Source organism: Aquila chrysaetos, chromosome 9 (genome assembly GCF_900496995.4).
Source record: "Aquila chrysaetos chrysaetos chromosome 9, bAquChr1.4, whole genome shotgun sequence".
NCBI lineage: Eukaryota > Metazoa > Chordata > Aves > Accipitriformes > Accipitridae > Aquila > Aquila chrysaetos.
The window spans coordinates 2,323,609-2,337,053 of NC_044012.1; the positions used below are offsets into that span (position 1 = coordinate 2,323,609).

A 13,445-nucleotide genomic window follows, 5' to 3' on the forward strand; every position below is an offset into this window, starting at 1 on the left:
ATTAGCATAGAGGTAGAATAAGACCCAGACAACGATTAAGGGCTTTAGTAGGACCCTTGGGACGTTCTGCATGCACAAATTACTTGTTGTGTTTATTGCAACAGTGCTCTATGATTCAACAAAGATAAAACCATCTGCTATAACTTATAGCTGTAACTCAGATATAACATGAATGTCAAAGCAAACACGTGCAGTCCTTGGGATGCTCTGTGGTATGTGGTGACTAATTACTCCAAGAGCAGACAGCGCACCACAGCATCTCCCTGAGCAAAGGGTCTCCAAGTTTCCTTCCAAACACGGAGAAGACCTGTCTCTCAGCTCTGCTCCTCCACACGTAGAACAGGCATTTAAGCACTAGACGTAGCAAAAAGTAGATGCTTTTCTCATCCTTTCTTAGAACAACATGTCCTAGGGGAGAGGGGTGGGGTGTTCTGATTAATAAGCAAAGTTAAAAGAAGATAAATTCAACTCCAACCTACTTCCAGCCATGGGTGCTTGTAGGGATCCTCCCTCAAAACTGCTCATCCCACATGCTACAATCATCTCTCTAAAGACCCTTCCCATTTCCTCTCCATCCAGGTGGGCAGTAAATCACTTGCTATCACAAGGTCAGCAGCTCTCACTTAACCGTTTCCCACCAGAGTCTACGACTACGAACAGGACAGAATGTTTCATGCGAACACCAACAGCTTTTTGCGGTATTTTATGGTGGAAGAATTGCCGTTTAAGAAAAACGCCATTAAAACCAGCACTATTTTGTACAAATTACTTTCACTGGGATGTAAAGAATGTGAAAAGTTTTCACAGTTTTAGTTGGACCACAAGTACCTTTGCATTAGAAATATAAATAGCAACTTAATCCGAGCCAGACCTTTTCCCAAAGAGAGAGAATCCCTCAGACTTACTCCAACCCATCCAGATTTTATCTGATTCGCTGCTAATCCAGCTAACTTCTTCTGAGCTACCAGCAACAGCTAGACAAAAAAAAAAAAAAAAAAAAAAAAAAGAAAAAAATCACCGTGGGAAAACAACAACTTGGTTTAAAACCTCTTAACTCAGAGTCACTGTCTTCAGACACAACATCCGTTAGCAAGATATATGGCATTTATCACTTCCAATGGCCCCTCTTGTCAGGGATAGCAGGGAAACATGGCTTGTGAAGTTGGGAAAATATGAATGTGTCTCTAAGGGATTCAGCAGAGTCGCATCTTTACTGCATCTGACTGCTTCTCAGCATCCCACAAGTACCACTCGGGACACGCTGGTATTTCTTGAACTGCAGCCGAGCTTTCCATTGCTCACCCCACATTAATCCATTCCCTACCAGTTTGCTTTGTTTTTTAACCCTGGTTGAAACTCCCCATTTCCCAGTTCCAGCCAGTACCTTTAAGTAAACATCACAGTTGTCTCCAGTTTAGAGGCAGTGTTAGAGCACAAGGAGGCCAAGTGACTTGCACAGAGGCAGAGTCTTGCAAGCTGATCACTTGGTGAATTAGAGTTCCTGCCCTGTCTTATAACCACGCTGGGCTGCCATCACCTGGGCTACAAAATAAACTAGACTAAAATATTTCACCAGATTTACAGGTTTTATTACGTTTTCCCTACTAATATGTTTTAAAGCCAAGACAGGCGCAATAATATATCAGAGGACAAAATCCAGCTCTTGTTTTCCCTAAGCCATAATGAACCTTAATGCTCATTACAGCAACACTGATATTGCACATGCATTTACCTCTGCTACAGACTTCTTTGAAGCATGCAGCCATGTGATACCAGAAAATATAAGGCACATGAAAAATGAAAAGATTAGTAAAAACAAAACAAAACAACAACAAAAACAACCAAGCATTTTGAGTAGACTCATTGGGTGCAGAAAACCTTATTAACAAAGTAGGCATTCTGTAGTAAAGCACATGCAGAATCCCACAGATTTCATCTGCAGAATCCCACAGATTTCATCTTCAAAGACTCAGAGATTACCGCTCAGTCTGTGAGATGCAATCCAGGGTAGGATACTTACTTTACATTGTGGGACACAGGAAGAAACTAAGGAGGAAAATGCTGTAATGATTCTGAGAAGGAAAGACACACATAATTTAGTGTCTTGATCTGTTTTAAAGCACTTCCAGAAGTCTGCTTTTTTTTTTTTTCTCCATACTGAACAATAACTATATATCTAATCAGAGTACACTTTGTTACAGCAGCAAATACATATTTCTAAAGAAATAAAACAGCAAATCGGGGGCTTTTTTTTTTTTTTTTTTATGTCTCAGCTAAACCTGCAAAGCATGCACACGTTTGCATTTCACAGCAAGGGTGATGAGCACAAAAGTCCTTTGATTCCACAACTCCCCCAAAACACAAACACCCCGCCGGACCTCTGGGCAAGGCTCCAGCTGGAAACAGAGAAAAAAACATTAAGACCAAACAAACAAACAAACCCCTAAAATGAAAAAAAAAAAAAAAAAAAAAAAAAAAAACCAACCCAAACCACCCAGCCAGAAAACTGCCAAAACCATCCAAACTCCCCCTCACTGCCTGTTCCCTTCAGGAACAAGCTCACAGATCCTGCTGGCTGATAGGAAGAGGGCCAAGCTCCGGCGAGCTCTCCCTCCCGTCCATTTGGGAGGAGTAGGTGGGATGGGGAGAGCACAGGACAGGGTAGAGACGCAGCCCGGGTCGCCCAGGGCAAACCCCGTGGTGAACCATCCCAAGAGCACGGGGCTCGCTCCGACCTTCCTCCTCAGGCTGCGGTCCCGAGCACGGGGATTTCCAGCTGCCACGTGGGTGGTAGGGCTTGGTGGTCTGCAGCAAAGCTCTGGAAGACCCTCACTTGAAGGTCAGTGCCTCCATGTTTCCTTGCGTTTGCCTCCAGGTGATGGGATCCCATGGGATTCTTGTGGTTCTCTTTCCCAGATTCCTCTCCGCGAACACGGCAGTGACGCACCTTTGCTTTCAGCTGTAGATCCCAAGGCGGTGTCTAGGCTACATTCGCTATTTATTACGGCATCCCTGTTCCTGGTTCCCCACTTATTCACCAAACAATGTCTATGCAGCCAGTTGACGCAAGTGGTGGGTGATCCGGAAGCCAGCTCCAGCCCCTGGGATCGCTCCGTCCTGCCTACTCATCCTTGCTGCGGAGAAGTGGCTGCGGCCACTGGCAAGAGCGGGGACCTCCAGCTACATCTGCCGGAAGATACATCATTTCTGTGTGGTCCTCACAGGGAGCCCAACGTTGCCGACAACATCTCCACTCCCCCACTTTCCACCCCAAGCAAGCCTGCTCCAGTGCGCAGCGTAGACCCTCTTGAACTTTAGCAACTGTAAAATTTGTAGCGCAGTCATTAACTGTGTCATCGTACAAATACTCCCTGGCAGTTAAGTCCTTTCCTGTTAAGTACATTCCCAAAGTCTGCAAAGGAAGACCGCAGCACGGAGGGATGCGGTCCACATCCCCTTCCACTCCTGGAAGGTTATGCCCAGGAGAGAGGAGAAGAGAGAAGGAAAGGCAACCCAGGCTAACACAGCTTGCTGCTCCTCTTCTGAGCTCTTCTAGCACTGAGCCTGCGGGATGCTCGATGCTGTTCTGACAGCAACACCAGGCCAGCCGTGCGGCTGCATTACCTTAACGTCAAATCAAAATATGGGTCAATAAATAGACACCAACAGGAGCTTTGATGCAATGCTTTATACCGGTCATTTGTCATGAAACAGATACTCCGGTTAGAGGCTAGAAGCCTACACACCACCACCTGGGTTAGCTTACCCTTCCCCATCCTAAAAAGCCTAATCAAAAGCATTATCCTTGCAGGCAGCAGGCCCAGTACCACCAGGACAAGAGGGGACATGGCCAGCCCTGCGGAGCTGCACAGGGAGGGGGACACGGAGAGCAATTCCTCCCTGCTGAGGAAGACGGCGAGAAGGCAAGCCTCAGTCTCCCTTTGAGATCAGCCCCAGTCTCATCTCCATAACTTGACGGTATTTCCAAATTCCTCTCTGCGTGCCCAGATCCCTTCCCCACACCTGGATGCTCAGAGTTGCATCCTAATCCATCTCGTTGCAGCCCAGCACAGGTTGCGACGCCTTTGGTGAACACACAAGATGAATAGACAGAGCGATTACTCCCACTAAACCTAAAAAAGGAAAGGTTAGGGATTTTTGTTTTCCCCTCTCCTCTCTAAATTGCTCCATAGATCAGTAACCGCAAAGCAAACAATTGCCATCTGCAAAGACAGTATTCTCCTTGCAGGAAGGAGAGGGGGTGTGGAAAGCACTCTCAGGAGAGGGCTCAGCTGCTGAGCAGGATGTTCTGATGAAAGACAATTAAATCAGAGCTGGTTAAAAGAAGGCAGGTGGTTTTTTTCTATTTTTTTTTTTTTTTTTTTTTTTTTTTTTTTGCACACACCAGTATTTGTTACCGAGGGCAGTCCCTGCTTGCCAGCATGTCCCACACCCCATCCTGCCAGCAAGAAGCCCCCACCTTGGGCTCTCCCTCTCCGCTGGCTCAAGGGTAACAGCGGGGATGCACTCTGCACCCAAAAGCCAAGAGTTATCACCTGCATTTTGTGGGAGGGAAAGCAGCACAGGAAAAGTGAACAACATGCCCAGGGCCACACAGCAGGACTGAAAAAACAGAGTCTGTAGGTTCAATTTCCACCTTTTGGCTGTAATCAGAAGAGGATTTTTCCTCCTGATGCAATTTCCCCTTCCACTCCTCCCTGCATATGCATAAAGGTAAGGAAAACCCACACAGCGAAGAGGAGGGATGTCAGGTTTTATCCCGACTCATTACTACGCAGTTCATTCTGCATTGCTCAGCTATTAGAATTTGATGACAGCCCAGAAGACACCAGGAAATACCTCATTTTCACAAGCGAGCAGAAGACTCCTCTGTTCACAGAAAAGCTGTAATCCTAGCTATATCATCAACATCTTAACTCTACCTTTTCCCCTACCAATTCAAATTAGGCTTAATGTTCTCTGAGCAATAAAGAGCAGGAAATTGGAAGCTTCAGTACGATTCTCAGACACACTGAATCCCTGGGTCAAAACTTTACTTGCCCCTTGCGTGAGTTAAAGTTTGAAAGCTTGACTAAAGGGATTTTTCTTTTTCACTTTAACAAGGATAGCTGAATCCTGCAAGGCATTCAGCATAAATTTAGTTTAATTTAACATGCGTCCACCACAGCATAAATGCATTAAAGACATTAACATTACAATGAATTTAATCCAAATCTATATTATAATAGGGCCAGATGTTTGCTCTGACAACAAGCTCAGAGGAACTTATATGCTCATTTACACCAGCTGGAAATTTGGCAGAAGAGAAGGGGAACATCTGAGTTTTGGAGTACTGTAAAGATGTGCTAAAAAGAGAAGATTTGCAGCAGAGGAGTGCTCTCATTTCAGGTATCGCCTCAAATTCAGATTAAGACAGTAATTTGTTCAGGCACTGCTCTCACAGGACCGATGGTGTTCGTGACTTGCCCGACAGACAGCTATCACCTGTGCCTCTGAGAAGCGACTGCGATCGTAAGATCCTTTGCTGCAAAATTTAACGTGGGAGCCAGAGCCCAGTCCTGGCAGGTTCATCTCCTTATGCTCTCCCAATATTATCACCAGCCTTTGCACCGACAGCCAAGGACCACTACAGAAATGTTATAAACCTACGCTTTATTTTCAGTTTCCAGCAAAGACAAATATAAAGAGAGATGAAAACCCAGGCACTTTTTTGTTCTCCCACCTACATACCATTCATTCTTCACTCAAAGTGCCACAACATTTTCAAAAAAATACTGAATTATCCTTAAAAAAGACACTTATGAACAAAAGAGATGACTGGCACCTGTGAAAACATATTTTCCCACTAATTCCAGTGGAAAAAAAAAACCCCTCATCCAAAGCAAATCTGAAAGCATCCCTGTAAGTGACACGTAAGAATGATTTACATTACATATTGAGTGATAACAGCATACCGTATTATTTGGTACCCAGTATGTTTTTGTTACGCAAGATTCCTAATAACGCTCACACAGTTGAGTTCAGAAGTTCATATTTTGCTTGCAATGGTTCACTACAGATATAAAAAGAAATAATTTGTGGCGCAGGCTTCATTTACTGTATGATTAAACCAAACTCGAGTACAAAGGACAGATTAATTTTTCTTCCTAATTCTTTCTGTTCTACACTGAACAACCTACCTCCAAAATTTCTTTGTAGGGAGTCTGTCCATAACAGGAGGAAGCAGAGAGATTTCAAGCTATATTTAGGCACAGGGCCACACGGTTTGGTCCACCATGCTCAGCCTTGCAGCTCAAACACCAAGCCCAGCACTATCGCAACTTTTCTTAGTGGTGTTTTTGTCTGGGATTTTGGGCAACTTGGAAAAAACGTGTTTCTGTGCCCATGAATAGGTTTCTGAGATGCCACTGAACCAGGCACCGTGTTTTTAAAGATACGTAGATCAAAGACTCATTTGTTCAAATGCTGAGCTATTCACAACAGCTGCTGGGTTGTTATTCTTTAGAAATACTTGGGAACTCAGCACAAACATATTAGCTGGGAGAAGAGCAACGCATCTCCCTGCTTGGTTCTTCATAAGATACACTTTTTTTTTATTGCTCAAAACTACACATTTTTATTTGGACACAGCTTGTTAGGATGAGCAGACAGTTCAGAAAAATAAGACGTGGCCCACGCCCTGAAAATCTTTTATCGCCAGCATTTCAAGTGAAGACAGACATTTTTCTGAGGTTAGAAAACCCATTTTACTTTGGAGCTTGTAAACTTCTACCCCTCTCTGGGAATCCAGGAAATTAGAAAATACTCTAAGAAAGAGGTTTTCTGGGGAGCATTATCCAGTCTGGAAATACAAAGAGGCTCCCCACGTTGCACAGATTTGGGACACAGGCGTTCCCTGGGCTCGGGACATTCACAACATCGACCCTGACTCCAGCCCAAGTCATCCCCGGTCTTTTGCTCCCTGACAGGCTGCAGGGTTGGAAAAACCCCAGTCCCCAGCGCTCTGCTCCAGGTCTATTTTTGTGTGCGCACACACGCACATCCACATGTACACAAAACCAACGGGGTCACGTTGCAAAAAGCAAGAGCTGCCATCTGAAAGCACTTCAGAGATGGGGTGTTCACACATGCGGCGCAGTATAAACGTCAATATAAAGCAGCACAGATGTAAACTTTTAGATTTAAGTTTTACGAGGACATGGAAGTAAACATCAGCAAAGCACTGGAGGTCTGCCTCGAGAGCACTAGCTCTTACCCGACGGGCGTCTGAGAGGTTTCGTGGATCTGCTCAATAGCTTTGTGTTTTCTGAAGGACTGGTCCAGCGCTCCCTTTGAATTCGTCTTCGAGCCGTTAGTACTTACACACATGGTCGCAACCACAGAAGGTTCAGCGGCATAAAGCTTTACAAGAAGCCTTGAGAAAAGACAGAGCCCTGCCTGTGCAAAGGATTAAGCAAAAGCATAGGAAAGTATAGCACAATTTACCATGATCACCCCTTTTTACCTTCAAATAACAGTTCATGTGTCCTATGGGCAAAAACCACTGTGACCACAAGTCTTCTAAATTTGAATTATTGTATGAAAAGGTCCTCTTACAAGCCATGGAGGTCTACCGTGGGGTTATAGTAGCAGACATTTTATAGCCTTGCTGTTGTTCAGGCAGTTGACTTCAGAGTAGGAAAGAGATCTCAGGAAAGTCTGCAAGAAAAAGATATTCTTATGTAGCCTATAAATACCATTGACCCAAACTGTGAGGTGCTTACGCTGGCAAGTTTTCAAGACGCTATGTAAAGAAACCAGAACCCTCTGTCCGTGATCGAATCCACTCTTGGTAGGGAACTTGCTAAATAAGACAAAACACAAGCCTGCTTCCAAATTTAGTCAGCTCAACCTAAAACTTGAATTCTTATCTTCACATCACCAATGAACCAAAGTATTCAGAAAAAAAACCAAACCCACATAGCTGACAGCATCCAGGTTGTAGACTAGATGAAGAAACGACTGAAGAAATGAAGAACCAATAACAGGAAGGAGAACTTTTCCTAGACCATGTATTAGACTTGATAACATTTTACTAGAAAGGTTTATGGACAGCCTTAGCAGAAGCAAACCAAAAGCTTTTAAACAGAGATTTCCATTGAAAAGCTGTGGGGTTTGGTTTTTATTTTCCCCTTGTGGAAACATGTCAGTATTAATTAAAAGTTCATTGGAGAAATTTCACAGCAGCTAGTAGTGTTTTGTTGCACCCTTTCTTTACATAATTATTAGTTACTTACTCTACAGTCAAAACAGTATTTAAATTTCTGACATTATCAAAACTAAAAATTGTCCCTTTTTCAGTGATATTCTTGATAGACAGCACTCCACATAAGTTTCCTCAAGTGCACTGTTATTCACCCCAGATAGGGCCCTTTTTCATAAGATACAGGAACTTTCCAAGGAAAAGAAATTTGTTTTTCAGCTATTTACAGTCATCATCCAATTATGAGCCAACACCACAGAATATCTGGCTCACAAGAACCACGGACTCACCTAGGATCTTCTCTACAAGGATTTTTTTTTATGCTCAGAGGATGCATTCAACATTATTAAAAACAATAAATATGATTTGGAAAAGGTCCTGTTTCTAATCAAAGATAGAGAGGGAAAAGGATGCAATTTGGAAAGGATGGAGCTGAACCAAGAGGAAAAAGAGCTGAAGAAGAATAAGTGACAGTGCCCTACTTCTTTTATCACTTTGCAATCTGTTTTCACACTTTGCCCATTCCGAAAAAGGACAAGGATTCTGTGCAAACAGAAGAAGGGGAAAAAAAAAAAAGAAAAAAGAGAAAAGAAAAAAGAAAAAAGGAAAGGTTTACTTCTGTAAAGTCAGATTAAATTTCCACAGTGGGAAGGCAGGGCAGGATGATGTCATTCCACCTCCTGCTTTCCATCAATTAGACACATTGAATGTTACAGGGGAAAACCCAGAGTAGCCATGTATCACAGATAGGTCAAAGAAAGGAAATAAGCTAATTTCCTATTCAAATACAAAGCATTATTATGATCTTTTTTGCATTCAGGTACCATTTTGCTAGTCCTCACAATCCTCATGAAGTGGTGATGAATCATCAAACCAGTATTTTCCAGGCAAGGAACCTAAAGCCAAAAAAGAGCTCAAATCCAAAGTCAAAATCTAAATTAATCCTCAAGGCTTCCTGATGGCCCACCCCACAGAATGTATTCTTCTAGAGCTGGATCCATGCTCCAATATGCTCTGGATTTGACAGTTAACTTCCTTAAGAAAACGTGTTTCTTCCTTCCCTCCACCTTTTTCTGATTACAGCTGGTCTGGATGGTTCAAGAGGCTGGAATAGGATGGTGAAGTCTTTGAAGACATGTACCATGTGGCATTTGTCACTAGTGTTTAATTTCCTGGAGCTTGTGCTGTGCCTCTATCAGAAGCATCCTCAAATTAATTTGAGGAAGCAAGTACAGGAGTATTAAAATGACTTGCCCTAAGGCGAGCATCAATGCAGAGCAAGCCCTGGGCTCGAGGTAGCACCCCTTTGCAAGGTGACTCACCATAGAAAGAATTTGGTGTTTTTCCAGCCTCTGGGAACTGGTAATGGTATACAGAGCTAATAGCCTGTTCAAACCCAACCCACATCAATACAGCCCAAAGAGGCTACGTTCTGAGGGGTTACGAGAAATGAGCTGGAGAGCCCTCGGGCAGCATGTTTGGCAGGTACCCATCCCAGGAAAGGGCCACCAACACTGGCATCCCTCCTCAGCCTTTTTTGGCTGCCGCAACGAGGGAACTCACTAGCTGCAAGACCACCCGAGAGAACGGGAGGTATTTCAGCAAAGACAACATTTGCACCGTGGTCATTTTTTGGCGACACCTGCGCTCAGGAGAAAGAGGCTACTCAAGCATTTGCCACCAGGCACCTCTCCTTGCGGCGCTCCAGACAAGCACCGCGCAGCCACGACTCGTCCTGGACCCAGCTGCTCCCACGCTGCCGAGCACATCTGGAAGCCCAGCCACCAGGAACAAACCAACTAAAAACAGCTGGATCAGGAAATTAAGGGGGGGGGGGGGTGGGGATCAAAATGCCACACTGGAGCACTCCATCAGGCTCGATTTGCAGAATGCAAATAAAAATGGAAATAATTTTGTTTGCTACAATTCAGAGACAAAACACGTCTAACCTTATCTGAAAGGATCGTGACAAACCCAAAGCAGAGGCCATGCCTTCCCAAGCAAACACAGAGTAGACCAAGAAAACAGAACCAGAGACAGTTCATCTCAGTATTAGCTTTTCACAATTAAATCCGCGTGTGTGTTTGCACAGAGGAGCTCGCTGAAATTTAAGCAAATAGCAGCAAACCTCAAAGAACAGGAGAAATCTCACTGCATCCCCAAAGTATGCAGCAGTGGAGATGTTGCAAAGATGCCAACTGGCAGGAAATTAGGAGGGAACACAGTATTCCTAAGAAACCTCCTCATTTTTCCCATCGACGATCTGAGCCAATCCAAAGGAGCAAGGAGGAGGGGGGAGCTCAAACCTTTCCCCTAAATCAGGGTAAGAGGGAAAGAAAACACTGTAATTTCAAAATGAGCAGACCACACAGTAAAAGAGAAATAAAAATAGAAACAGAGAAAGCAAGCTTATTTTCCTTTAGTCTTTCCTTATTTAACTATTTGTTCAGGACTAGCCATACAAGATGTACCAAATTTGAAGCCTATCTCAGTCTTCTGCCCATGGCCCATCAGTAGGGGTTGCGGTCCTCAGCGTACACTCCAAGTCAGCTCGCGCGAAGCCTTCACAGGAGGTCTAGGGACCTCACAGCTGCTGAGGCCAAAACCAAGCAAGAGTAAGAGAGGAGGAGACGCACGTAGGGATGGCAAGGACAGCCAGGCTGCAACGAAACCTCACCTTTTAAGAAAACCCTTGAGGGGAAAACAAAAATGCAATAGGGTGGTCTGCTGCTCGCTGCAGAAAGGAGAGGGTAGCCACTAAGGTATATCAGAAGTCTATAAAACTTCAAGAAAACCAACTACGTTGTTCTCTACAGAAAGAAAAAGCATGCGTGATGTTTTCTCACAGGCAGCCCCTGGGCAGGCTGCCCTGAGCCCTGTGATGATTTAGGGTAAGCCATGGTCCTGCTAGTGACAAAGCCCAGGCTGGCCAGTAGCCGAGCCTGCTGTCCTCAGCAAATCTTCTGCCCTTGCAGGATTGCATGGAAAAACATTTATTTAGCTATTGTTTGCAAAGGGGAGAGGCATGCCTAAGGAGCAATCAGCTGGAGCTGCAGTACCAGAATAGGAACTAAAGTCCCAGTAGAGATCAGAGTCTCCCAGAATGTCCTAGAGAAGGGAATAAGAGGAGAAGTGTCACATCCCCAGCTGAAATCTTTGAGAGGACTCACCTGGAGGACACAATAAGGTGCTGGGTCACCAGAGAGAAGGGACAGGCAGATTTCTTCCAAAACCACTGAGAATCAGCCGCCCCAGCAAACTTGCGAAACAGCAGCTCTTAGGGACAGCCTCCCTGGGCACAATAGGTGGAGATAGCTAAAGCCAAAACCAAGGCTGCCCCTCAGCAATCGAAAGGCTGGTTTGGATCACAAACAGCTACGAGGCTTGGCGTTTTTGCCAGCATTCCCCGTTACCCACCGGAGGGGCCCCACCAGCTTGCGGTGGCATTCGGCACTGGAGAAGACCACCGCTACAGCAAGGCAGGGCTGGTGGAGGGCAGAGACCTACTGGAAAGCACCAGCCTTCCCCGTAGGGCGTTACGGAGAGCTCAATCCGGAGAACGGCTTCTGCAAAACCCCTTTCACAAATGGATATTGCTCAAAACCCCACAGCACAGCCAAGCAACTCCAAACAACTTACGCTGGGGCAGCAGCCGGTCCGTGCTGCCTGCTCTGAGAAGTAGCTGGAAAATAGCCTCAGGTCCAGGCAAAATAGTTTCGCTAGAGCAAGAAGAGCTCCAACAGCTTTCTCAGGGGAGCCTGGTCCTCACCCCAAGCAACACAGCCTTGCACACTGGGCCAGCCTTTTGCTGAGGTAGCTGCCATGGTAGATGGTGGTTTCACCTCCAGCTGCGTGTTACCATCTCCCCAGCTGAGTCCCATTAGCAGATCCACAAACACCGCTCACCAGCTGCAGTGCTGACTCAGCTAGAGCGGCTTAATCCTCATCAGAGGTGCTTATAGCTAATTTGCACCCCCAGCTCAGCTCAGGGAACAGTAACCTGCCACCAACCAGCCGGGGACACTGGCATCTTAAAAACACCCACTGCCACTCCTGCAGCGAGCATCCGTCTGTACCCTGTTTAAATGCTCGCCTTAGTACCAAAGGCAATTTGTCCTCCTGAATTCCTTGCATGTTTCCTCCCTGCCAAAAAAATTGGTCAAACAATTTCAGAGCTGTAAAATCGTTTTTAAAAAATAAAATCCACACTGCAAGCTAATTGTGAAGTATTTATATTGCAGCAACCCCTGTGACTTGCAGCCTGCGTGCCGAGCCCCAGCGTTATCAGAGCTGTCAGAGGCAGTTCCAGCACAGCTTGCTTGTTTGTTCTGGTGCTACTAGCGCTGATTTCAGAGGGCGGGAGGGGAGAATAAAAGCAAAAAAAAAAAAAAAAAAAAAAAAAATTAGTTCGTATACAAAAATGTTGCAGAGTAATACAGATGAACAAGTGCTGGCCTGCTTTCCTGAAACACAGCCCTCATTCCTATCACCCTTCGCATGGACTGACCCATGCAGCGAGCCGGGATCCAGGCTGGTGCGTGCCTCAGCAGCGGCTATCGCGCTGGGTCTGACCACGGGGACTGTTACTGCTGCTGATGGCAGGGGCTGGAGGCACAGAAGGATCCTCACCTCCCAAAGGGAATTTTTGGTCTTGACAGAAGAAAAAAAAAAAAAAAAAAAAAATCTTTTTTTCCACTCCAGTATTTTATGGGAAATAGCTCAAGCCAAAGCTCTGGACACAGCACTAGCTTGAGCAATCGTGCTGGGTGCTGGTGAGCGCTGGGGGAACCTCCACCCCCCCACACCAGCTCCCCAGGGGCTCCCTGCAGGGCCCCGAGCCTGACGGGGGGGCCCTCTGAGCTCCCCCAGGTGCCATACCCCTGCTGCAAGTGGGTCAAATGGCCCTCCACAAGCCCACCGCAGAAGAAGCTTTAGCAAGCGCACCGAAGAGCCTGCACAAACCTTTTGCAGCTGAGCTAGGCCAGCTCCGCTCACAAGCATCACCAGCAGCCGTGGCAATTTAATTCTGTAGGATGGATAAAGCATCAGATACGATCCCAGCCTCTACGTAAAGGCCACCGTCTCATTTCTAGCAGCTCTGCAAGCCGCTGCTTTTGAGAAGTCACCCATCCTAATTCACCCACCTCCCTAGCAACGCTTGCTCCAACTCAGGGGATCCTGA

General features: G+C 45.6%; 1 protein-coding gene across 1 annotated transcript in view; it reads right to left on the minus strand.

Moving 5' to 3' along the window:
• ZNF469 (zinc finger protein 469) overlaps positions 1-13,445 on the minus strand; it is a 240,142-nt gene that overhangs the window by 169,184 nt on the left and 57,513 nt on the right. Inside the window, exon 3 of the mRNA XM_030023862.2 lies at positions 7,526-7,719. The gene's annotated coding sequence lies outside the window, so the exon portion shown is untranslated. The remainder of the gene's footprint in view (positions 1-7,525; positions 7,720-13,445) is intronic.